Source organism: Cherax quadricarinatus, chromosome 36 (genome assembly GCF_038502225.1).
Source record: "Cherax quadricarinatus isolate ZL_2023a chromosome 36, ASM3850222v1, whole genome shotgun sequence".
NCBI lineage: Eukaryota > Metazoa > Arthropoda > Malacostraca > Decapoda > Parastacidae > Cherax > Cherax quadricarinatus.
In genome coordinates this window covers 18953473-18980307 of record NC_091327.1, presented here as the reverse complement: position 1 = coordinate 18980307, position 26835 = coordinate 18953473, and positions in this window count along the sequence as shown.

Genomic DNA, 26835 nt, shown 5'->3' with positions numbered 1-26835 from the left:
TTTTCTGGAATCCGGTAGTGATACCTTGGAGGAAGACAGCTGTTATCTTGATGTATATCCGTGCGTCTGTCTGTCTCTGTCTGTGTGTCTGTCTGTCTGTCTGCCTGTCTCTCTCTCTCTGTCTCTATCTTAGAATATTTAATAACTTCATAAACGGCAATAAACTAAACGACTGTTAATCCTTTGTCCTCAACTACCATCCCGTTAACTACCATTCCCCTAACCACCATACTGTTAAATACCATCTGTAAATTATCATCGAGTTGATTACCATCACGTTAACAGCAATTTCGTTAGTTTCATCCAGTTAACTAAATTTCAGTGTCGGGCAAACTGAGATTTAATTGCTCTCTTACCTTCCCAATCGTCCCCTAAGCCATTCATTCCCTCTCTCACTCACCCATTCACTCCCTCTAACCCCCTTACCCATTCACCCCCTCTAACCCCCTTACCCATTCACCCCCATACCCATTCACCCTCTCACTCACATAAGGAGGAACACTGCAACAGGCCTGCTGGCGCATGCGAGGCAGGACCAAGGCACCTCCAAGCTTAAACCAATGACCCACCTAGTCAGGTCAAGCCACATCCATTTAAGGAAGGAGTAGGGCATCAGACCTATTAAGACAAGCTAGTCAGATCCAACTCACACCCACCCACACCCAGTCATGTATTTATCTAACCTATTTTTAAAACTATGACTGTACTCGGGAGTTTGTTCCACTCATCCACAACTCTATTACCAAACCAGCGCTTTCCTATATCCTTCCTGAATCTGAATTTTTCCACCCCTCAAGGAAGGTTCCTTGATGTTGGTGAGGGGCTCTTGATTTAGGGAATTGAATCTGTGCTCCAGTTCCCCGAATTAAGCCTGAATGCCTTCCACATCCCCCCCTGGCGCTGTATAATCCACCGGGTTTAGCGCTTCTCCCTTGATTATAATAATAATGATTTTTTCCAACTTAAAAACCATTGCTGCGAGTCCTGTCTTGGCTAGATATTTTTAGCACGCTATTTATACTCCATTATATATTTCTGTTTTCCATTTATACACCTCAATCATATCATCCCTAATTCTACGCCTTTCTAGAGAGTGCAGATTCAGGGCCCTCAGTCTATCCTCATAGGGAAGATTTCTGATACATGGGATCAACTTTGTCATCCTTTGTACGTTTTCCAGAGTATTTATATCCATTCTGTAATACAGTGACCAAAACTGTGAAGCATAATCTAAATGAGGCCTAACCAAGGATATACAGAGTTGAAGAACAACCTGAGGATTCCCATTATTTATGCTTCTTGATATGAAGCCAAGGATTCTGTTCGCTTTATTGCGAACACTAATGCACTGTCTTGGTTTTAGATTACTGCTAACCAGAATTCCTAAATCCTTTTCGCAATCCGTAATATTAAGATTTACATTATTTTGTTTACATGTGGCATGGTTATTTTCTTGTCCAGTGTTTAGAAATTTGCATTTGTCTATATTAAACTGCATCTGCCACTTCTCCGACCACTGCATCAGTATATTCAAATCATCCTGGAGTGCTCTAATGTCTTCGTTAGAACGAATTAGGCGACCTATTTTGGTGTCATCAGCAAACTTGTTTATGTCGATATTTATTCCCTCATCAATGTCGTTTACATAAACTATGAACAACAAAGGGCCCAACACTGACCCCTGAACAGGGGAACAGTATTACAGGATTTGATGCAATAAGATAATTACCGTACGCACACACAGACACACGTGTGTGTGTGTGTGTGTGTGTGTGTGTGTGTGTGTGTGTGTGTGTGTGTGTGTGTGTGTGTGTGTGTGTGTGTGTGTGTGTGTGTGTGTGTGTGTGTGTGTGTGTGTGTGTGTGTGTGTGTGTGTGTGTGTGTGTGTGTGCGTGTGTGTGTGTGCGTGTGTGTGTGTGTGTGTGTGTGTGTGTGTGTGTGTGTGTGTGCGTGTGTGTGTGTGTGTGTGTGTGTGTGTGTGTGTGTGTGTGTGTGTGTGTGTGTGTGTGTGTATGTGTGTGTGTGTGTGTCGGTGTGTACTCATCTAATTGTACTCACCTAATTGTGGTTGCAGGGGTAGATTCATAGCTCCTGGCCCCGCCAATCCACTGGTCGCTACTAGGTCCAATCTCTCCCTGCTTCATGAGCTGCTTTGTCGTATCTCTTCTTAAAGCTACATATGGATCCTGCCTCCACTAAATCACTTTCCAGATTGTTCCACTTCCTGACAACTCTATGGTTGAAGAAATACTTTCTAATATCCCTGTGACTCATCTGGGTTTTCAACCTTCAGTTGTGACCCCTTGCTGCTGTGTTCCATCTCTGAAACATTCTGTCCCTATCTACCATGTCAATTCCTCTCAGTGTTTTATATGCTGTTATCATGTCCCCCCTATCCCTCCACTCTTCAGTGTTGTCAGGTTGAGTTCCCTTAATCTCTCTTCTTAGGACAAACCCTCTCAGTTTCGAGACTAGTCTTGTTGCAAATCTTTGCACTTTCTCTAATTCCTTGACATGTTTGACCAGGTGTGAGTTCCATACTAGTGCTGCATACTCCAGTGTGAGCCTGACTTACACTATGTACAATGTCGTGAATAACTCCTTACTTAGATGTCGAAAAGCTATTCTCAGGTTTGCCAGGCTCCCATATGCTGCAGCAGTTATTTGATTGATGTGCACCTCAGGAGATGTGCAGCCTTTGACCTCTTAGGCTGTACTCCGTCTGCGGTCTCCTTTGTCCTTCCCCAATCTTCATAACTTTGCACTTGCTGGGGTTGAACTCCAGGAGCCATTTGTCAGACCAGGCTTGCAGCCTGTTCAGATGCCCTTTTAGGCTTACCTTATCCTCTACTGCTTGTATTCTCCACATTAGTTTCGCATTGTTTGCAAACAGGGACACCCCTGACTCTATCCTTTCGGCCATTTCATTCACATATAGAAAAAACAGCGCCGCACCTAGGACTTACCCTTGTGGAACCCCAGTTGACATATACACCCAGTCTGACACCTCGTCTCGGAACGACACATGTTGTTTCCTTCCTGTCAGGTATTCCCTGATCCATTGCTGTACTTTCCCTTCCATTCCTGCCTGCTCCTCTAGTTTTTCAAGCAATCTCTTATGTGGAACTGTGTATTAGTCCATTCCACTCTAGGTACTCCACCACTCTTTTTCTGATAATCTTCTCTATAACTTGACATACAATACATGCCAGCGAAACTGGTCTGTAGTTTAGTGCAGCCTGTCTCCTATCTTATAAATTGGGACTATATTTGCCGTCTTCCACACCTCAGGCAGTTGCTCTGTTTCCATAGATTTATTAAAGATTGTTGTTAGAGGCACACACAATGCTTCTGATCCCTCTCTCGAGACCCAAGTAGAGATATTATCTGGGCTCACCGCCTTTGAGGTATCTAGTTTCGCTAGGAGTTTCTTCACCTCGTCCTCGGTTGTTTGCATTGTGTCCAGCACTTCGTGGTGCACCCTATCACCTCGGTTTACTGTGGTTTTGTTTTGTGTGTCGTTGTGTGAGTTCATGTAGTGTGTATGTGTGTTATATATATATATGTGTCTGTGTGTGTGTGTACTCATCTAATTGTACTCACCTTATTGTGGTTGCAGGGGTCGAGACTCAGCTCCCGGCCCCACCTCTTCTCTGGGTGCTACTAGGTCCTCTCTCTCCCTGCTCCATGAGCTTTATCATACCTCATCTTTAAGCTATGTATGAGTCCTGCTAGGCTGTTCCACTTCCTGACTACTCTGTGACTGAAGAAATACTGTGTGTGTGTATGTGTGTGTGTGTGTATGTGTGTATGTGTGTGTGTCGGTGTGTGAGTTTATGTAGTTTTTTTCCTTCATGTATACGCATGCGTGTCCAATTACATGCGCTTGTGTTTACACGTCTTTTATGTGACATGAACATCCTCGGGTACGCCATCCGCAGCACGTTAAACGCTATGATATCCATCAACACACAGTACCTCACCTTTTCCAAAACCCGCACCTCGAAAGTATCCGCATAAATTGTACCTTTGTAATTTTTTTTCATATATATATATATATATTGACGAACATGCATAAATTTCCATAAGAATTAAGAGGCATGCAACCAGAGATCAAAGGTTTGACCCGATGATGTCAATTTAGGACAGAAAAATGAGTACATTACGCCAGGTTAGAATGAATAACATACTCGAATTTAGTCGTGCCTTTTCTGTATGCAAAACTATTTTTATTATCTATAAAATGTATTTTTTGTTAATATTTCCCATAGGAAATAATGTAAATCCAATTAAACCATTCCAGACACCCAAAAATATTTAAAAAAAAACATTTTATAGATAATAAAAATAGTTTTGCATACAGAAAATGCACGACTAAATTCGAGGGTCCACTGTATATGTATATTGCTTTCACGTATGATATCGTTGAGCACCTGCAAGTATTCTAGGTATTTTCATTCGCTTAAACGAACAAAATGAACACATGCATTTTCCAAAATAATGGACAATTTAAATTAAAAATGACACAATGATATTTATTTAAAAAAAAGGCGCCATGTTGGTAGCAGGGATCAAAAGTTTGTATCTGACACAGAGTGATGTCTAGACACATGTTGCTGGTCTAACCTTTAATAAGCCAACACTTCGCTCTGTGTAGCTTTGATTGGTTAATGGGGTTTAAAACCTGTCGACAACATGAGTCTTTAAGACTGTGTGTAACCTACTCCCCACCGCTCAAGAATATTTCAATCTCTAAAATAATGATTAGACTAAACTCTCATTGTATATACACTGAGAGACCTATATATCTCGATGTATATATATCCTGTAAGTGCAGCTTTATCAAAACATGACTTGATAAAGTTATACACGGAGGGATACGTACTTGTCCTAGCAATAGCTTAAATCAACGCTTGTCTGTCCTTCAATAGTGTGGGCAGTAAGACACTGGGATCCAAGAAGCGGAGTGGAGTGAGAATTGTAAGTGGAAACGATTATCCATAAATTGAAGCAAATTAAGCTTTCTAGTGCAATAGATGTGATTTTAGCATCACCTCACCTCACACAATACCAGACACCACCTGCTCGTAGAACTATTGTTTCTGGGTCACACACACACACACACAACACACACACACACACACACACACACACACACACACACACACACACACAAACAGATTTCAGGTCATAAACACGTAAAAAAAAACTCGGAGAAAACGGTCTATACAGACACAACATTTTGCAAGACTTTGGCTAGCGAGATAAAATTACCAATGCACGAAAGAAGTTAGGATTTAGAAACCTATATCATCATATAAACTCAGCAAAGGATGAAAAACTATTTGATCTTTGAATATTACGTAACGTGAACAAACCAGCTCCCTTGACCTCTCTCTGTGAGAGAATTCTTGAATACTTCTGAGACAGATGATGACAACTTCGTCGCTTCACGTGGCGTGAATAACTACCGCACCTTCAAGGTGTCTAACTGTTTTCAAGGCTATTTCATAGCACTGTGTTAGGCTTCAGAATGAGGCTCAGCAGACTGTAAAGAACATAGCCAGAAACTGGAAGACAGTATGATAAAGTTCTATTTTTGTAAATAAATACTTAAAAAAAAAACCTTGATAGGTTCTCGTTAGAAAATCACTGTTTTCAAGGATATTTTCAAGTGCTCTGACGGTTTTCAGGAGTTCTTACTATTTTCAAGAGTTCTGCTTTCAAGGGTTCTGTTTTCAAGGGTTCTGACTATTTTCAAGGGTTCTGACTATTTTCAAGGGTTCTGACTATTTTCAAGGGTTCTGACTATTTTCAAGAGTTCTGAATATTTTCAAGGGTTCTAACTATTTTCAATTGTTCTATCTGTTTTTAAGGTTCTAATTGTTTTCAAGGTTCTAACTGTTTTCAAGGTTTTTAACTATTTTCAAGGTTTTTAACTATTTTCAAAGGTTTACTGTTTTCGATGTTTGTTATCAAGGGTTCTCACTGTTTTCGTAGTTCTAACTGTTTTCAGGGTTTCTAACCGTTTTCAGGGTTTCTAACTGTTTACAGGGGTTCTAATTGTTTCAAGGGTTTTAACTGTTTTCAAGGTTTTTTAATTGTTAATTTTCAAGGGTTCATTTTCAAAACTATTTTCAAGGGTTCTAACTGTTTTCAAGGGTTTTACTGTGGTCAAGGGTTCTAACTGTTTTCAGTGGTTTTATCCCTTTTGAAGGGTTCTAACTGTTTTCAAGAGTTTAACTGTTTTCAAGGTTTCTGACTGCTTTTAAGGTTTCTAACTGTGTGAAAGGGCTTTAACTGTTTTTCAGGGATCTAACTGTTTCAAAGGTTCTAACTGGTTTTCAACAGTTCTGTTTCCACTGCTCTATAGAAGTCATTTTTAACCGGGGGACATACTTTGGGGGTACGAAAATAAAAACCTAGGGGTACGAAACACACAAATCAAGTAAAAAAAAATGAACTGTCTGAAAGACACTAAAATGTAGATTTATTTGGCTCTTACAACAACAGGAAATTCTGTTTGCTTTACTACTGTTTGTTTAAGTTAGCATTGTTTGCCGTTTTCTCATAAACGCTTCAAACACCGTCAACTTTAACTTGCATGGCTCCTGTTGAGTTTCACTGTTAATAATAACAATAATAATTTTAATTTTTTACAAGTATATGTACAAGGTATACAGCCCTAGCTGAGATTTCGGGCATTTTAGGCCAGTTTTGCCCCTAGGATGCGACCCACACCAGTCGACTAACACTCAGGTACCCATTTTACTGATGGGTGAACATGGATACAGATGATTGAAGGAAACACATCTTAAAGTGTCAAGCCGTACCGGGGATCGACCCCCGGACCTCAGTGTGTGACCCGAGTGCGCTATTAACCGAGCTAAGGGACAGTCTTACACAGTCGTAGTGTGGGTAGGTGTAGCAAGCTTGTACTGTTAAATTCAGACAACCGACAAGTTGATAAATTTAACACTTGTGCAACACTTGGGTATATTTATTGTGGGAACGTTTCGCCTTCTGATCTTCACCATCCTTCTTTGTATTGGACTGACGAGGGCACTGTGTAGCGAAACGTTTTCACATTCCAAATACCCCGGTGTTAGGTTAGGGTAGGTTTGTCAGGAAGCAGAACAAGTGTTGCCCATGTGTCTAATTTGCCAGTGTGCTGTAAAATGGTGGCTGGTGAGGCACAACAAGAATTAACCATTACGACGTAATTTCCAGGGATCAGCGTGAGCCCGGGGGACCTGACTTACCATAGCCGAGGAAACAAGTCGAGTGCTGACTCACGTTTGTTATGGTTCCCCCTGCGTGACGGGAGACGATGGCAACTCGGCGCCCATAACACTTACGAAATGCGAACCTCGAATCTTACAAGACTTAAACCCCTCAGGGAAGGTTCCTTGATGTTGGTGAGGGGCTCTTGATTTAGGGAATTGAATCTGTACTCCAGTTTCCCGAATTAAGCCTGAATGCCTTCCACATCCCCCCCCCCCAGGAGCTGTATAATTCTACGGGTTTGGCGCTTCCCCTTGATTATAATAATAATAATACAAGACTTAAAAGATTGCATTTCAGCAATCGACCCGGGAGGAGGGGTGGAGGAGGGGAGAGGGGAGGGGGAGAGGGGAAGGGAGAGGTATAGGAAGCCAGGACATGACTTGAGCAACCTTAAAATCGAGAGAGAAGGATTTAATTGTGACGGGAGGTTGACAGTGCCAATTGAGAAACCTCTTTTGTCAACACCTAACCAATTTTTAAATTCTTATTTTTAACTTTTGCTGTAAAAATTAAAGTTATAAATTATTTTTGTCAGGAATAATTCGAAAAAAAGTGACAACTGAGGGAGTTAACTCCCTCAGTTGTCTTGAGAAAAGTTAAGAATTACTGCTCTAAAGAAATTTAAGGAGGAACTTTAGCAAACCGTTAGCGAGTCTCTTCAGCAGACCACTGCAAACCGGATTCGTACAGGCTTAGTGGAAAATGGCAAATATGATACATATTTACAGGGCAGGAAATAAGTCCTTAGCTTCAAATTATAAACAAATCAGCCTAACCTCAACTGTGGGAAAGTTGGTGGAATCAGTAATTGCTTATGCAGTTTAAAGTCACCTTAAAAGATATATTTTTATCAATGACTCTCATTACGGTTTTAGAAAGGGGTGGTTTTCCCTAACAAATTTACTAACCCTTTCAGTGGGGTATTCGAGGCGTTAGATAAATATCTGTGTCTATAGACGTTTGTAAGGATTTGATAGAATTCCACGCAGGAAACTGATGAAAAAAGAAGCTGGTCATAGTACCGTATGTAGGAGAAATTATCTCCTGGGTCAAGCCATGGCTGACAGAAAGACAACAGTGTACATACATAGGGAAAAATGATATTGGGACGTCATTACAAATAGTGCTCCAAAGAGGCCAGTAATTGGACCGTTGTTCTCAGTCTACATAAAGCACATAAACGAGGGAATAAATAGTGACATAAGTACAGCAAATTTGCCAATGGCATTAAAACATAACGTCAAGTAATTTTTGATAAGGTCTCCAGAAAGGTCCAGGATAACCTGGATACGTTGATATTGTGATCGGAAAAGCGACAGATTTCGTTCAGTAAAGACAAATAAAAGGTTCTAATCCTAGGAAAAGAAAATAACTATGGTACTGATAAGGTAAATAATGTGATAAAACCGACAAGTTGAAGAATGACACTTGTGGAGCACCTGTCCGCCCTATGGACAGGAACTACTCACACTAGTGGACGGTTCCACTGTGACTCCCCCTCCTTCTTTGATTCACCTGACTACAGTATATAAGTCACCTCTCCGAGCACATCGATTCCAGGCTGAGGGACTGATTACCTCAAACTCTTCTTGCCATGATTGTGACCAGATCTACCTGGAGTTCATTACCTTTGTAACTTACCATGATTGTGATCAGATCTACCTGGAGTTCATTACCTTTGTAACTTCCCATGATTGTGACCAGATCTACCTGGAGTTCATTACCTTTGTAACTTCCCATGATTGTGACCAGATCTACCTGGAGTTCATTACCTTTGTAACTTCCCATGATTGTGACCAGATCTACCTGGAGTTCATTACCTTTGTAAGTAGTTCAGCTATCATAGCTTTGGGGTCCAGTCCCTGAACCCATTATGTACCTCTGTAATCTTTTGACCACCGCCCTCAGGATGGGTATGGGGTACATAATAAACATATTAAACTAAACTAACTTCTTTTTCCATCATTCTTTGTATTGGACTGATGAAGCCAGTGTGTGGCGCAACGCTTCGGCAACAGAGATTTCTAAATGCTGCATAAGTGTCTCGTTCTTCAAGATAAATAATGTAGTGCTTAGTCAAACTGCGCAAAAGATCTGGGGGTTCTGGTTAGAATATATTAAAAGCCAGGACAACACGGCATAAGTGTTCGCAGTAAAGACAGTAGAAGTCTTAGCTTCATGCCAAGATGAATAAATAACAGAAGTGCTAAGGTTAGTTATACTTTAAGTTTTTATATCTTTCGCGAGGCCTCGTTTAGATTTTGCTGCTTGGCTCCCATCTTCATGTTGCAGAATAGACTTCAGTGCGCTGGAAAATATTCAGAGAAAGATGACGAAGTTGACCCCACGTATCAGAAACCTCTCCCACGGAGACTGTCTGAGGACACTGAATTTACACTCAGAGGAAAGACGCAGAAGTAGGAGGGGATATGAGTACAGTAAATAAATGACAAACAAAAATAGAGGAGGGATATAAATAACCAAGACAAGACTCTCAACAGTATATTCAAGATAAAATACTTTAGATTTTTAAAGGATATAGGGAAGCAGTAGTTTGGCAAATAGAGCTGTAGATGAGTGGAACTATCTCCCAAGCAGCATCGTAAAAGCGAGAACTTTGGGTAGCTGTACACACTGGTTGAATGGGTATATGAGTAGGTGGTATTGGGTGTGAGTTCGATCTGCCTAGCACGGGATAACAATGTTATTTCATTGTTCCTTCACCCCTATGCTCTCATACTCTCAAGATTTAGAAATCTACTAATCTATCAATGCACCACGTAGAAACAGGAGGGTATACACAAAGAAAGATCACAGTCAGCACGCTTTTAAGGAATCTATGGCCGAGTGGTCTAGAGCATCACTTGGAGAACCTTGCCAGCTACCCTGACGTGGCTTCGAATCCTTCTGACTGCGATCTTTCTCTCTACTAATCCATATAAAGTTAGCAAGCCATTTACGAGCATCTAGCTGAAGATAATTAGGTCGTAAAAAGTAATCATGGTTAGATAGGTACCCAGGCATGGACACCTAACTCTGCCATAGAAATTTATGTGACTGTAAACAGTTTTAAGATTATTTAAAATTATGAATCTGGGATATTTCATGAAAGGGTCTTGAAGCCGGTAAAGGGCTCTTGATCCAAGTAACTAGAGCTTGTTTTCCTTACGTTGGTTCATCCCTGATTACCTTATACGGGGTAGGTGAAGGAGTGTGGTGGGTGAGGGAGTGTGGTGAGTGATAGTGCGGGGTGGGTGAAGGGGGGTGGGGAGGGCGGGGTGGGTGAAGGGGGTGGGGAGGGCGGGGTGGGTGAAGGGGGTGGGGAGGGTGGGGTGGGTGAAGGGGGTGGGGAGGGCGGGGTGGGTGAAGGGGGTGGGGAGGGCGGGGTGGGTGAAGGGGGTGGGGAGGGGCGGGGTGGGTGAAGGGGGTGGGGAGGGCGGGGTGGGTGGTGGGGGTGGGGAGGGCGGGGTGGGTGAAGGGGGTGGGGAGGGCGGGGTGGGTGGAAGGATAATTATTTTATTGCCTCCAAATCCTGCAACAGTGGTTGCATGTTGCTGCTGCATGGTCGTCGCCATCATTGTCGTTATCACTGGACGACTGACGACCACACAACTTCCCCTCTCACCACCCCTCTCATCCCCCTCTCACCTCCCCACTCACTCCTTCCTCCCATGACTGGTTCAAGCGTGAAACTATATTATACAAATGGATGAGTGGGTGGGTGAGTGGGTGGAAGAGTGGGTGGGTGAGTGGGTGTGTAGGTGAGTGGGTGGGTGAGTGGGTGGGTGGGTGAGTGGGTGGGTAAAATATCCATAATAATTTTTGTAAGTTTCCCCAATATTAATATTTAGTTAGCGAGATGGTAGTTAACGGAACGGTAGTTAACAGGATGTTAATGATAGTCAACGGGATGGTATTTCAAGGCAAAGAATTAACAGTTGCAAGGTTCGAGTCGTTTGATTTCTTGCGGTCTATGAATTTATTAAATATTTAAAGAGAGAGAGAGAGAGAGAGAGAGAGAGAGAGAGAGAGAGAGAGAGAGAGAGAGAGAGAGAGAGAGAGAGAGAGAGAGAGAGAGAGGGAGAAATCCCCCCCAAACTCGTTTTATTGCACGGGGAGTCGAGGTCAATACATTAACCGGAGAAAACATGCGGATTTTTAAGGTCCTAACGAGACACCTTCGTACACTGAGGTTATAAATGACTTTATTGCCTCGCTGTTCTTTCAAAAGGATTAAGACTAAATCCTGTTTTTTTCCCTGCAGTACCAGCGCACGAAACTCGTAAACGGTGTCAGAAGCCGTTGCCTCATGCCCCGGGTGATTGGTAATTGAACTGCATCTGTGCCAAGCTGCATTCACCACGACGAGAAATTGTGAAATCCACCCCAGTCTTCAGTTCTGGTATAATGGTTTAAGTCAGGCACCAAAACACGGCTGCCAAATTAAGAAATGCCTTAAGAACAAGTATCTCATTCTCTCTCTCTCCAAGAGCAGCAAAATGTAGATAATATCTCTTACTTCCCCAGCAAAAGCAGCAACAGGAGAATTTCTCCACAACGTGATCAACAGTAAAGTGGTTTCTCCAACACGGCCAGCAACAGCGAATACTTCTCACCAATACACTTGTGACAAAGAATTCTCCACCACACCAGCTGCATCAGACAAGTCTCTCAACCACACCAACAATAACAAACAGGTCTCTTCAGCTCACCAACAATAACAAACAAGTGTTTCAACTACACCAGCAACAACAAACAGGTCTCTCCACCACACCAGCAACAACAAACAGGTCTCTCCACCACACCATCAACAACAGGTCTCTCCACCACACCAGCAGCAACAAACAGGTCTCTCCACCACACCAGCAACAGTAAACAGGTCTCTCCACCACACCAGTAACAACAAACAGGTCTCTCCACCACACCAGCAACAGGTCTCTCAACTACGCCAGCAACAAGAAACAGGTCTCTCCCCATATCAGCAACAACAAACAGGTCTCTCCACCACACAAGCAACAACAAACAGGTCTCTCCACCACTCCAGCAGCAACAAACAGGTCTCTCCACCACACCAGCAACAACAGGTCTCTCCATTACACCAGCAACAACAAACAGGTCTCTCCACCACACCAGCAACAACAAACAGGTCTCTCCACCACACCAGCAACAACAGGTCTCTCCATTACACCAGCAACAACAAACAGGTCTCTCCACCACACCAGCAACAACAAACAGGTCTCTCCACCACATCACCAACAACAGGTCTCTCCACTACACCATCAACAACAAACAGGTCTCTCCACCACACCAGCAGGAACAAACAGGTCTCTCTACCACACAAGCAACAACAAACAGGTCTCTCCACCACACAAGCAACAACAAACAGGTCTCTCCACCACATCAGCAGCAACAAACAGGTCTCTCCACCACACAAGCAACAACAAACAGGTCTCTCCACCACATCAGCAACAACAAACAGGTCTCTCCACCACACAAGCAACGACAAACAGGTCTCTCCACCACATCAGCAGCAACAAACAGGTCTCTCCACCACACAAGCAACAACAAACAGGTCTCTCCACCACATCAGCAGCAACAAACAGGTCTCTCCACCACACAAGCAACAACAAACAGGTCTCTCCACCACATCAGCAGCAACAAACAGGTCTCTCCACCACACAAGCAACAACAAACAGGTCTCTCCACCACACAAGCAGCAACAAACAGGTCTCTCCACCACATCAGCAATAACAAGAAGGTCACGCCAGCAGTCTTCCCTGCCATTAATTGAATAATATATAGAAAGAGGCTTGGTAACAGCCAATATTTATGTGAAGAAAAATGGAATGATTAAGTATACGAGATATTAATCACATGGCTTATTTAGACTATACATTCAGTACTTTATCTTGCCAAAGAAACATAACTGCCCCTGGAGAAGCTCCCCTGTACAAACTAATAATTTATTACGCAGTTTAACCACACAACTATATATCAAGGATCATTATAAATCCAGTTTGAAAGCCTGGGTAATCTATAGGAACTCACGTATTCCATTTATCGTCAAAATCTCAACGCCTTTTAATGATTTTTGTTGCAGTTTTTATGGTTCTGTAGTTTGATGGTTTGGAATGGAAGTGTATCTTGTTTTTATGAGAGGAATGATTAACATGCTTAAGATCTTATGTTTACGAAGGTGAGTGTAGTGTCTGCGTTCATTAATACATTTCTGCAGGCAACTTATCATACCCAGCTGCTGCTGCAGGTAACTTATCATGGCCAGATGGTGCTGCAAGCAACTCATCATATATATATCTATATATATATATACATATATATATATGATGAGTATATATATATATATATATATATGTATATATATATATATATATATATATATATATATATATATATATATATATATATATATATATATATATATATATATATATATATATATATATATAGGGACAAAATAAAAGAGTCTAATTTGATGAAAGAACATAAGGGGTTTGGTTCACAATCGAAGGGACTCGAGTTTAATCCCCCGGGCAGGCCAATCTTATAGGTAAGCTTCCTTACACCTGCTGCCCAAGTTCGCCAACAGAAAATAGGTACTTGGAACTCTTTATGGAGGAGGGCTTAATGAACCCAATGGCTTGGTTTTTTGTGTTAGTCTGGGTTTTTAAAGGGGTGAATAGTCTCATTATAATTTTCTTTCAAGAAAAAACAAAATAAGGGGAATAAAGATGATATGAAAGATAAAGGAGAATATGGCAAGAAACAGAATAAAAAAGAGAAGAGCGAAGAATGAGAGAAAGAAGGGGGAATGGAAAATGAATAGAGATGGAGGGTAGATAATTGATAAGACCCACTCTAACTGATTGAATAGCGATACAATGTGAACCAGATGAAGGAAAATCTAGGTCATGTATCTCCAACCTCGGCAGAAGGGGTGGCTATTAATGGGCTAGATGGTTAAATAAGGGATATTCTTGGACTTGGCTTAGATGCCTAAATAAGGGACAGTTATTGGGGTAGATGCCTAAATAAGGGACAGTCTTGGGCTAGATGGCAAAACTTCCTGCTGCAAAATAGGGTATGGTTCTTGCACTATATGCACACCTATTCTGTTTCATAGGGGACGGTCCCTGGGCTAGACGACTAATCTTTCTACTACTGAATAGGGAATGATCCCTTCCCCAGATGCCTGGCTCTCCTGCTACTGAATAGGAGACGGTCCTTGGACTAGATGCGCAACTCTTTTGCTACAGGATAGAGAGAGCAGTCCCTGTGTAAGATATCTGAAATTCTAGCAACTAGATAGGAAACAGTCCTTGGACTAGATGCTCAGCTGTCCTATTTCTAAACAGTGGATGATCCCTGGGCTCTGATGCAGCAGGGATGGGACAGACATTTGGTCAACTGAATAGGGGGCTAGTCCAACAGTTGAACTGAGGGATAGTACACCATTGTAACAGATATACACCTGAAGAATGAAAGAGAAGGAAAAACGAGAGACTCCTATCCTTAAGATACAGGTGATAAGACAAGATCTTTGTGTTAAGAACAGAGGCGATGAGAAGAGCGTAGTTTCCAAAACACTAAATATTCTGTCTAGATCGCGGGTAAGAGGACAAAGTTGTCTTGTCCTTGAGACACGAGCGATAAGACAAGATTGACCTTTCCAGGAGGAGGGTGACAAAACAAGGGCTTCCTGTCCCTGAGACTTGGGAAACACCATAGAAAAACTAGCAAAAGTCACCACTGTTACAGTATGCAAATCAGCTAGGCTTTTTTACCATGCTTCTTAACCTCGCTCGACAATCTCGTTGGTAGCAGATTTCCTAATGTTGACTCGGGCGAAAAGCATATATCTCCAGATAAATGTAAAAGACTAATTATACATTTCTGGACTGTCTTAACAAGAGCTTACTCACACTCGAGCGTTACCATCAACGAAGTGAATGGCGGAGGCAGGGTCCATACATAGTTTTAAGAGCAGGTACAATAAGGCCTATGATGCTAGGGGAAAGTGAACCTGGTAAGTAGCAAGTTGAAAAGTGGGACCAGTAGCTGTGAATCGACCTCTGCAACCACATATAGGTGAGTACCGTACTCTTGCTAGGCCGAACCTACCCAGTCACGAACATACGCATCTGTCTGACCTATTTCTAATTCTATCTGAAGTTTTTGTTTCAAAAACTCTTAGCATTTTATCATAATGTCTAAAACAATACTACTATTCCAGTGCTTTCCTATATTCCATCAAAAATTTAATTTATCTAATTTTAATCCATTGATGCAAGTTCACACTTGGGTAGGTATTTTCCGAAGCTTTTATTCACTCTCTTTATTATTCCCATCTTCCAGTTGTATGCATTCATTATATTCCTCCTAATTCGCGTCTTTCTAAAATATAGAAGTGCAATGATTTAATCATCTTTTGTAAAAATGATTTACAATACAGTTGATTATCTATGTCTTCCTTCTCCGGACATTTTCCAACACATTAATGTCCATTCTGATACGAAGCCAAACAATTTATAAGATTTATTACGAACACTTGCCTTGGCTTCACGTTTATGCTGACCACGACTTCTAAGTCTTGGCTGCATTCAGACAGTTTATTATCTATATTATTTGAGTTGCAGCTCCAGCGATTGTCTTTGCTCAGTAACAGAACCTTCAGGCATCTATATTGAACTGCATCTGACACTTTTCCTCTTGGAATATCAACTTACCTATATTATCCTGTTTTAGATTTAAATTAATCTTCTTTCTCAAATCTTAATCCTATTTATCTGTAAGAAACTTATGGGACTGACCTTAGATTCCCTTGCAACATTAATTCTGAGGTTTATGTATGGTATATGTATACCATCAATCAATTTAGACAACGTGAGACTGGTTGAAACGTAAATAAAGTATGCAAATGATGCAAATGTGTCTATTAGCGTTTATTCTACATTCTCCCGTGACTCTCTTGATTTGATCCTAAAGGCAGATAAGATAAACTCCCGTCTCCTCATCTCTATCGGTGATTCTGCATACGTCTCTCGTCTTACTCATAAGGAGTATTAATGTCATTTTTATTATTTCAGCAATCCTCAGCATTACTGTTGGTCAGGTTACCACAGTCAACACTGCCTGAATTGTCTGTAGAGAGAGAACCTGGAACTTTGCCTACATTATCGTTAATAATCTCTACTTAAAGGAAATATTGAATTGAATTGGAAAATTGTTGAGGCCCAATGCTTGTAGAGGTAATTTATTGAGATTCTGCTCACATGTTGCATTAAGTAGACGATACACTACGTGAAGAGACTGCAATATGTGAAATGATCCTGCACACCGTGGTCTGACGTGGAGCACTTGCATTCTCTGTAATCCAGTGTTTTGCTCCGCAGTTCACAGGATTAGCGGCGGGTGCATTATGAACTAACCGCTCAGTAGCACGAAATAAAGAATAATTTCGTGAAAATGATTTTGAAATGCAGTGATGGACTATCTTTAGGAAATCCCAGGGCTCTAGATCAGTGATTCCCAAAGTGGGCGGCACTCCCCTCTCCCTGGGGGCGGTGGAAAGATCCAGGGGGGAGGAAGGTTAAGAAAAATGGAGGCGGTTGGGGGCGGCAGGGTGGCATCAGAACCAAGGGTGCGCTTGTTTTACAAAATCTATATGGCAAAATCTAAGTCACAAGCACTGATGCTGAGAAACTGATGTTCGTGCACTAAGCACATCCGTCTCATTAAAACTGTGAAGACATTGTAGTTACAGATGAGATGTAAATTTACCCTTTCATATTGTTAGATAAATTGTTATACTATGTTAATTTGTATTTGTGAAATAAATACGCGCATTTATAGTGTAAAATTAATTGTTGTTTTGAATTTGCAGCTAAACTTAAACCAAGGAAGAGGTGTGTTTGTGTGTTGCGAGGGGGGGGGAGCTAGGGATGAGGCCTGGGAACCAAGGGGGCGGCTGCCTGAAAAAGTTTTGGGAACCACTGCTCTAGATTATCTATAATAAGTACTGTATTAAATTTGAATGAAGCTATATTTTTACAATGACAATTAGATTATCATGTTTAGAATATATCATTTCATGCTCGAAAAGGATTACCATTCTTGCTCTCTAAGTTTAGCTGCCTGAATAATTCACCAAAGAATAGCTTTTCACCCTGAGAAACTTCAAGAGGATTTAGTGTTTATTTCTTTTATCTTTACATCATGGACCCAAATGATTTACTGCTACGGTAGTGAAGATAAGATATACTTTGAATAACAGCCTCTATGAGAATACCTTTATCTAGTTAGAGGGGGAAACGATGTCTCAGTAAAGACTTGCTCTGCAACGTGCGTCTCATCCTCAGAATTCCCATCTTTCTTTAATTCAACAAGTCACTAATTATCTAACATACACCGCCGCTCTATCCATTTTTCCTGCCGTTGATATGGAAAACTCAGCGTTTAGCAATCAGGAAGCATATACCAACTCTTCAGTTTAAACCTGTCCTCTGTTATTATAATAATAACTATGTTTATTATTATCTCTCGTTGTAATTATACCCATGTTTACTGTCCATGTAGTTACCCTTGGTTAGCCTATTACATTTCTTGTGCTCTGGCTATCGATATAAATCTCAAGGAGGTTTTTGACTTTCGAATTTTCTCTGCTTTTCAGTGTTTTTCAGGAACTTCTTTTGCTCTGGCTGAAGCAAACTGATACATGGCTGATGCGGCTATATACATGGTTGAGGGGGATGTATAATTTGCTGAGGTATGAATGGATATACGTCTGAGGTAAATGTATATGTGGATGATGTTGATGTATTCGTGATTGAAGTAGATTGATACATAGTTGATGTAGGTTAGTATATTGCCGATGTGGATATACATGCGTACCTACCTGCATGGATGACTTGGTTGTATACATGAATGAGGTAGATACATGATTGAAACCCTGGAAGCTTCCTCCAGGGCTTCAATCATGGTGCTGGAGGATTATACATACATAAGTTATGTATTCATGGTGCTGAATATACTCATGGAAACTGCAAAAACTGGATAAATATGGCAGTTATGGATACATGCATATATTTACATGGCTAGTCGTAGAAGAATGGATACTCGTGCAGAAACGGATAACTGTGGTGATATGGAAAGATGTTTTGATATGGATATTTGTGCATATGTGGATATGTACTGCTGCTTCTGCTGCTACTGCTACTACTACTACTACTACTACTACTACCAGAAGCAGTAGCAGTACTACTACTGTTATTACTACTAACAGTAGTACTAATATCAGTAGTACTGTTTTAATTGCTAGTAGTGATACTTCTGCTACTTTTACTACTACAAGTAGAAGTACTTCTGCAATTGCTGCTACCATTACTACCAGTAGTAACACTATTACTATTACTACTACAACTACTATTTCTATTACTACTACTATTATTTCTATTACTATTATTACTACTGATACTACAAACACTAAAAATAATTATAATGATAAAAAGAGATAGCCATCAAAGTGTTTCGTGTCACTAAGCCGTGGAGGAAGTGCAAGCCTCTGACAACCACCACCTCTATTTCCGCCTCACAAAAATGGTCCTCAGTGATTAATCTCTCCTCTGTTACACGAACCGACATTAAAGTGAAGAGGATAAAATACAGGTTTTTCAGTATCTCCCTCATTTTATGAATAATAATAACAGATGCGCCGCGATTTTTGGGCGAGATTTGGGGGTCATTTGATAATTACGTGGAGATAAAGAGAGATAGTGGAAAACTTTACAAAAGAGAGAGATATGAACACAGAAGCGTGGAGAGGAGAGATGGATAGAGTGGAGAGTGATATATATATCTTGCTGACTAAGTAAAACCTGCGATCCTGGCTTAAATAGCAACGTTCTTCTTGCGGAATAAGGCAAGAGAAAATTTGTGTATGCAATAATTTTGCAAAAATCATTCTGAACCTAAAAAAAATATATTTCATTGTGTTTGTTTATTATTAATGTACTGTAAACTTATCTAAAATATGTTCAGTTGGATTAGGCTAAATTAAATTACGCTTGTTATAATAAAGTTAGATAAGTTTTCTAAGGTTCTTTTGGTGCAAATTTATTATTATGTCGTGCCGAATAGGCAGAACTTGCGATCTTGGCTTAAATAGCAACGCTCATCTTGCCATATAGGACAAGTGAAAATTTGTGTATACAATAATTTCGCAAATATCATTCTAAACCTAACGAAAAAAAATATATTTCATTGTGTTTGTTTAGTTTTAAATTACTGTAAACGTATTTAAAATATATTTAGTTGGATTAGGCTAAAATAAATTGCGCTTGTTATAATAAGGTTAGGTAAGTTTTCTAAGAATCTTTTGGAGTAAAATTATAAGTTTTTACATTAACATAAATGAAAATGATATATCTTTAAACGTATAAGATAAATTTTTAGAAAGGACTTAATTTTAAATGAGTTCTTGCTAATTGACAAGTTTTACCTATTCGGCACGATATTATATATATATATATATATATATATATATATATATATATATATATATATATATATATATATATATATATATAGATAGATAGATAGATAGATCTGAATTCCTTGCCTATATTCCTCTTTCTCTTCCTACCTTCTAGTCCTCTTTCTCCTCCTCCTTCTCCTCCTCCTCCTCCTACTACTACTACTACTACTACTACACTCACACGCATACACACACACACACACACACACACACACACACACACACACACACACACACATGAACGAGATATAGCAGCTGAAGTAGCACTAATTCCCTCCGAAACAACTGTGCAATAAACCACTTAGCTACCGGATGTTACGGTCGAGAGGAGGTTAATTAATACTTACACCTGTCAAAGACGCTCCCTTGTTTCTCTCCACGGTCTTCTGTCCACGGTCTTCTGTACACGGTCTTCTGTCCACGGTCTTCTGTCCACGGTCTTCTGTCCACGGTCTTCTGTCCACATTCTTCTGTCCACGGTCTTCTGTCCATAGTCTTATGTCCGCAGTCTTCTGTCTATACACATCTATCTACAGATACTCTTCTGTCTACAAATAGTCCTCTGTCTACAGACAGTCTTCCCTGTTTAGGTAACCTTGTTTGAAAAGAAAGGTTTCTTTTTGAAGAAGAAACTTTTAGACGACGTTTCACTCTACACAGAGCGAAACGTTGTTTTAATAAAAGCTTGTCCTGCAAGGCGAATCTTTTATTCACTGTTGTTGGTGAACAGTCTGGCTCTAGTCTTGTGCTTGTCGACTGAGTGGGACAGGAACACAGATGACTGTACTGCGTCGGTTATATTGACTATGTCAGGTTTTGGATATTCAGGAGGGGGGAGGGGGGATTGATGTGGAAGAGATTTTGATCCGGGGAAACTGGAGTCATTATCCAACTTTGAATTCCGTTTAATCCTTGCCACACCACCACCACCACTACCACAACTACTACTACTACTACTACTACTACTACTACTACTACTACTACTACCGCTATTAATTACAATAATACAAATATAATAACAATAACTGTTGTATTAGAGTCGATGTAAAAAAAAAACACTGCTTTATCATTTAGAAAACTGTCATCATAGTGTGAATCAAGAATTTATTATGTGTGTGTGTGTGTGTGTGTGTGTGTGTGTGTGTGTGTGTGTGTACTCACTTAGTTGAGGTTGCAGGGGTCGAGTTCTAGCTCCTGGCCCCGCCTCTTCACTGGTCGCTCCTAGGTCACTCTCCCTGAGCCGTGAGCTTTATCATACCTCTGCTTAAAGCTGTGTATGGATCTGTGTGTATGTGTGTGTGTGTTTTATAATCAGTTCATAAGCTCTTTTTTAATTCTTCTTACAGTTTGATAATATAAGACACATTGCTTCCTGTAAGAGACCTAAAATAAACAGGAAACCACTTACTTAAGAGGGAAATGACAAGCAGAAGACGTCATGCTGTCACCACCATCGGGGGAACTAGAAACCTGTCTGTTTAACCTGTGGCCCTAATGAACTGACCCCAGAGTGACTAACTTTCTTTCTGTCTAGACGGATATATTTCCCCCAGACCTTTTATTTTTTTTCGAAATTGGATTCAACCGACTGAACTCTGTTGTCGGATTGTAACAATATTTATTTAATTTTTTTATTATTATCACACTGGCCGATTCCCACCAAGGCAGGGTGGCCCGAAAAAGAAAAACTTTCACCATCATTCACTCCATCACTGTCTTGCCAGAAGGGTGCTTTACACTACAGTTTTTAAACTGCAACATTAACACCCCTCCTTCAGAGTGCAGGCACTGTACTTCCCATCTCCAGGACTCAAGTCCGGCCTGCCGGTTTCCCTGAACCCCTTCATAAATGTTACTTTGCTCATACTCCAACAGCACGTCAAGTATTAAAAACCATTTGTCTCCATTCACTCCTATCAAACACGCTCACGCATGCCTGCTGGAAGTCCAAGCCCCTCGCACACAAAACCTCCTTTACCCCCTCCCTCCAACCTTTCCTAGGCCGACCCCTACCTCGCCTTCCTTCCACTACAGACTGATACACTCTTGAAGTTATTCTGTTTCGCTCCATTCTCTCTACATGTCCGAACCACCTCAACAACCCTTCCTCAGCCCTCTGGACAACAGTTTTGGTAATCCCGCACCTCCTCCTAACTTCCAAACTACGAATTCTCTGCATTATATTCACACCACACATTGCTCTCAGACATGACATCTCCACTGCCTCCAGCCTTCTCCTCGCTGCAACATTCATCACCCATGCTTCACACCCATATAAGAGCGTTGGTAAAACTATACTCTCATACATTCCCCTCTTTGCCTCCAAGGACAAAGTTCTTTGTCTCCACAGACTCCTAAGTGCACCACTCACCCTTTTCCCCTCATCAATTCTATGATTCACCTCATCTTTCATAGACCCATCCGCTGACACGTCCACTCCCAAATATCTGAATACATTCACCTCCTCCATACTCTCTCCCTCCAATCTGATATCCAATCTTTCATCACCTAATCTTTTTGTTATCCTCATAACCTTACTCTTTCCTGTATTCACTTTCAATTTTCTTCTTTTGCACACCCTACCAAATTCATCCACCAATCTCTGCAACTTCTCTTCAGAATCTCCCAAGAGCACAGTGTCATCAGCAAAGAGCAACTGTGACAACTCCCACTTTATGTGTGATTCTTTATTTTTTAACTCCACGCCTCTTGCCAAGACCCTCGCATTTACTTCTCTTACAACCCCATCTATAAATATATTAAACAACCACGGTGACATCACACATCCTTGTCTAAGGCCTACTTTTACTGGGAAATAATTTCCCTCTTTCCTACATACTCTAACTTGAGCCTCACTATCCTCGTAAAAACTCTTCACTGCTTTCGGTAACCTACCTCCTACACCATACACCTGCAACATCTGCCACATTGCCCCCCTATCCACCCTGTCATACGCCTTTTCCAAATCCATAAATGCCACAAAGACCTCTTTAGCCTTATCTAAATACTGTTCACTTATATGTTTCACTGTAAACACCTGGTCAACACACCCCCTACCTTTCCTAAAGCCTCCTTGTTCATCTGCTATCCTATTCTCCGTCTTACTCTTAATTCTTTCAATAATAACTCTACCATACACTTTGCCAGGTATACTCAACAGACTTATCCCCCTATAATTTTTGCACTCTCTTTTATCCCCTTTGTAACAATATCAGCAGTAATAAGAGCTAAGATGTAAATAGCCTGCACTCTTTCTCGCTCTTTCTCTCTCTTTCTCTCTCTTTCTCCCTCTCTCTCGCTTTCTGTCTGACTGTCTGTCTGTCTGTCTGTCTGTCTGTCTGTCTGTCTCTCTCTCTCTCTCTCTCTCTCTCTCTCTCTCTCTCTCTCTCACTATCTCATCAGATCATCAACATACAAACATGAAGCGTCCAAACATTTTCGCCAGCTTGATTTAAATAGTTTATTTCACTTCATCTAGATAAGAGTACTTTATGCTACAGACCGTCAATCCGCGTGTTGCTGATAGATAGATAGATAGATAGAATGACGGATGAAAGGATACTATGACAGATGCATGGGAAAGCAGATGGACGGGATGAGAGATGGGTGGACTTGCGGATGGATAGACGAATTGACTTAAGGCGGGTTAGATAGATGACTTACTGGCCAGTGGTGAGAGAGAGAAAGTGAGCGAGAGAGAGAGAGAGAGAGAGAGAGAGAGAGAGAGAGAGAGAGAGAGAGAGAGAGAGAGAGAGAGAGAGAGAGAGAGAGAGAGAGAGAGAGAGAGAGAGAGAGAGAGAGAGAGAGAGAGAGAGAGAGAGAGAGAGAGAGAGAGAGAGAGAGAGAGAGAGAGAGAGAGAGAGAGTAGAGAGAGAGAGAGAGAGAGAGAGAGAGAGAGAGAGAGAGAGAGAGAGAGAGAGAGAGAGAGAGAGAGTGAGAGAGAGAGAGAGAGAGAGAGAGAGAGAGAGAGAGAGAGAGAGAGAGAGAGAGAGAGAGAGAGAGAGAGAGAGAGAGAGAGAGAGAGAGAGAGAGAGAGAGAGAGAGAGAGAGAGAATCGAGAGAGAGAGAGAGAGAGAGAGAGAGAGAGAGAGAGAGAGAGAGAGAGAGAGAGAGAGAGAGAGAGAGAGAGAGAGAGAGAGAGAGAGAGAGAGAGAGAGAGAGAGAGGGGAGAGAGAGAGAGAGAGAGAGAGAGAGAGAGAGAGAGAGAGAGAGAGAGAGAGAGAGAGAGAGGAAGAGAGAGAGAGAGAGAGAGAGAGAGAGAGAGAGAGAGAGAGAGAGAGAGAGAGAGAGAGAGAGAGAGAGAGAGAGAGAGAGAGAGAGAGAGAGAGAGAGAGAGAGAGAGAGAGAGAGAGAGAGAGAGAGAGACATTGCTGGCGCTTTCGACCGGGTGTGGCACCAGGGCCTCTTAGCAAAACTTCAAGCACTGGGAATTGCAGGCTCTATGCTATGTCTCCTCAGTGATTACCTTCATGGTAGATCTCTGGCGTAGTCCTCAACTGGAACGGAATCAGCAAGACATCCTATTGGGGCAAGCGTTCCACAAGGAAGTGTGCTGGGTCCACTGTTATGGAATGTCTACTTCAACGACCTTCTTCATCTCATCCCAGAATCACATGCATATGCAGACGACTGTACACTGACATTCACTTATCCAAGAGAAGAAATGCCAGCTGCTCTAAGCTTACATCAATCACCAGCTGAGAGCCATATCAGCTTGGGGAAATAGATGGCAAGTAACATTTGCACCTGAGAAAACGCAAATGATGATCGTCTCTAGGCACCATGATGGTAATGCTGGTGCAGTAGTAAGGATGAATGGGAGGATGTTGGCACCTGGAGAAGAAGTTGATATCCTTGGGGTGAAATTTGACTCCAAACTAACCATGAAGAACCATGTTGTAAATCTTGCAAACAAGGCAGCCAGGAAGCTTACAGCACTTCGCCGTATCTCGCATCTGCTTGACAGTAGGGGTTGCAAGATACTGTACGAGGCACAAGTACGCTCACACCTTGAGTATGCTCCACTTTCTTGGTTTGCCTGACCCCCTCTCATCTGAGACTACTTGACAGAGTAGAGAACAGAGCAAGACGTCTCATCTCTCGCCTGGACCCATCCTGGATGGATCTGTCATTTCAGCAGAGCCTTCAACATAGGAGGGATGTGGGTGGACTTACTGTTATGTACAAGGCCAATATTGTCAAAATACCACACTTGGATCCACTTCGAGGACAGCGCGAAACAAGCTTTTATGCCACAAGACGGGCAGAAAGCAGCAACTTACACTCTGGCTGTACCCTTCTCCAGAACATCACTCCATCTGAGATCATACATACCCAGGATGACTCGAGTATGGAACACATTCTGTTCAGCATAATGATGTCAACGAGATAACGTCAGTTGATCAAATGAAAATGCTGGCCCACAGATGGCTCCAACTTCATCCTGTTCCCTACTTGTATGTCTCATAACAATAAAAATGCTTTCAAATGAGCTGATGTAGGTAACAGCTCTTAGCTTGTCAATAAAGTTAGGAATCCTTAACCTGTAAATAGCTTGTCAATAAAGCTAGGGATCCTTAACCTTGTCAAACCATGTGTAGAGAGAGAGAGAGAGAGAGAGAGAGAGAGAGAGAGAGAGAGAGAGAGAGAGAGAGAGAGAGAGAGAGAGGGAATACCCTGATATATTAACTTTTAAAAGATGAAACTCAAAAATAATAATAACTGCAATATTCCAGAGGGGTACAAAAAATAAAAAAAAAATAACGGAGGAGGAGGAGGAGGAAGAGAAAGAGGAGGAACACGAGAAGGAGGACGAGAAGGAAAAGGAGGAGGAGGAGGAGGAGGAGGAAGAGGAAGAGAGGGACGGGTGGTCAGAAGTCGCTGGAGATTTGACGAACTAAAAAAAAAACAAAAAGGGAAACAGAAGATTATAAAACAGGTAGCGTGATGTCCGTTGAGACAACAATAATGGCGGCAGTGATATATAATCCTCCACCGAACAACAGGAATAACAAGACAATAACTCACGAGTTGGATGCTATGACAGATGCAGCAAGAAGAAATAAAGCTAGACTCCTGTCACAAGGAAATTTCAACCATAATCGGACTGACTGGAGGATTTGAAACTCACATGGACGACCAGAAAGTTGGAGAGGAGAACTTATGAAAGCAGTTATAAAGAATTCTCTGGGCAGACATTCAAAGGAAACAACAAGAGTGAAAGGGGGATATATGATGTGGGAAAATCATAGAATCAGATGGGGTGCCTAGATGGAAAGTGCTGGGAGGTAGAGGAGAAATTCGTACCCAGAAGAAGAGACAATAGCATAAACAGAGTCCTAGGTTCAACCAGAGATGCAGAGAGGGAAAAAAAAGGAAAGGACAATGAGAAAACTATAGAAAGTGAAGAACAGAAGAGAACACAAAAGTAAACTGAAGAGCTAGAAGCGAGCTTGTGTTGTCAGCATAGTTGCTGATCCCTGTGTTATATAGCATAGCATATAGTATCATCCATGTGCTTTAGATAGGAGATCCCTTTTAGGCCTGTGACTTTGTGTGACGTCACGGGATGCGCATGTGTACGTTCGTACCTCTGCCTCGGGCTCAGTCGGCGGTATATCATCCAGGCTAGGATAGGCAGAGGCTGGGCTCCATTTTCCATCATCACAGTCTGACAATATATGTTACCATCCAACAAGTGTGTCTACCTTCAACCCTCGATATCTCCATTTAAGAACCCCTACGATAGTGTGGGTGTGGAGAGGAGCTAAGCGACAATTTGAGGATAACAGCAGCAAAGGCTAAGTGTGACACAAAGCCGCTTCAAAACCAAATCAGAAGGAAGACGACAGTAAATGACCCAAAAAAGGAAGGAAACTTATGGGAGACGACAAGGAAGTCTATGAGGTGTTGAACAAACGATTAAAAGAGATGTTCTCACTGGCAACAAGAACAGTATCAGAGAGTGAAGGAAAGCGAGTACACTGACAGGTTCAGGA